Source organism: Cynoglossus semilaevis, chromosome Z, assembly GCF_000523025.1.
Source record: "Cynoglossus semilaevis isolate Cse_v1.0 chromosome Z, Cse_v1.0, whole genome shotgun sequence".
Classification (NCBI taxonomy): domain Eukaryota; kingdom Metazoa; phylum Chordata; class Actinopteri; order Pleuronectiformes; family Cynoglossidae; genus Cynoglossus; species Cynoglossus semilaevis.
Window position 1 is genome coordinate 13,521,544 of NC_024328.1, and position 1,317 is coordinate 13,522,860.

The following is a 1,317-nucleotide window of genomic DNA, read 5'->3' on the forward strand; positions in this document are numbered from 1 at the left end:
ATATATGTAGCTCCTAGGTTGACGAAATCCCTTTCACATGGAAAGCGACCACATGGTTCACAGCACAATAGAACTCTGTGACACTTCAGGACAGACTTTCATTTGATAATCTTCTGCTACTTCATCCTATTAAAGCTCACAGAGGGAAACCAGAGTCAATCCTAGCTGACAAAAGGCCAAAGTGCAGGGTAGACCCGGGACAGTTCTGCAGTCATTTTCAGGGCTTGGTCTGGAGACAAACATCCATTCACACGCACATCAGAGCACCTGAGTCAACGTGAAGTGTTCCATTAACCTCGTCTCTAATCTGCGTGTTTGACGACTGTGGAGGGAAACCGTAGTAGCCAAACAGGACCACCACACACAGGGAAAACATGGAAACTTCACACTGAAAGTCAAGGAGCCGGAGACTGGAACCAGTGACCTTTGTGGTATGAGGGATTAGAGCTAACAATGATACCAGAGTGCAGACCCTGGTCCAACACAAGCAGGAGAATACTATGTGCACATTGACTAATGTTGTTCTTTCACATGGTGTTGCTTTTTGTAATACGCCATTAGTATGATGGACTCTACTACTGACCATGACTACTGACTATGACTACTGACCATGACTACTGACTATGACTACTGACCATGACTACTGACTATGACTACTGACCATGACTACTGACTATGACTACTGACCATGACTACTGACTATGACTACTGACCATGACTACTGACTATGACTACTGACCATGACTACTGACTATGACTACTGACCATGACTACTGACTATGACTACTGACCATGACTACTGACTATGACTACTGACCATGACTACTGACTATGACTACTGACCATGACTACTGACCATGTGACAATGTGACCAAATAATAACATATTTTACTTGTCCTTGTGGAATAATCTGGTCAAGTTACATTTTTGGGGATTATTTAAAGCATGGGTGCCCAACACAAAGGTCACGATCTACCAGTAGATCACAAAGGGACTACTGGTAGATCATGAGCAAGTAAAATTTCTCTAAACAAAAATATTGATGTCATTCTATTTTTAGATGAAAAATCTAGGACTACACTAGTAACCTAATAAGTATTGGATCTGAATATGCTTTTGTTATAAACTACATGCATTTTTAAAAAGTTACAGTGTATACATATATAAATATATATACAAATATATGTATATATATATAAGTGGCGCTTTGGCCAAAAGGCAATGTCTCTGTCATTGGTGTGGAACCCTAGGGTTCACCTCCTGGGCAAGTTCGAATCCCAGTTAGGGCGGTTGGTACCTTCCAGTGGACTCACCACC

The 1,317-nt window shown here is 41.5% G+C and overlaps 1 protein-coding gene across 3 annotated transcripts in view; it reads right to left on the reverse strand.

Moving 5' to 3' along the window:
* LOC103397956 (regulator of G-protein signaling 3-like) overlaps positions 1 to 1,317 on the reverse strand; it is a 23,539-nt gene that overhangs the window by 17,158 nt on the left and 5,064 nt on the right. The window lies entirely within an intron of this gene.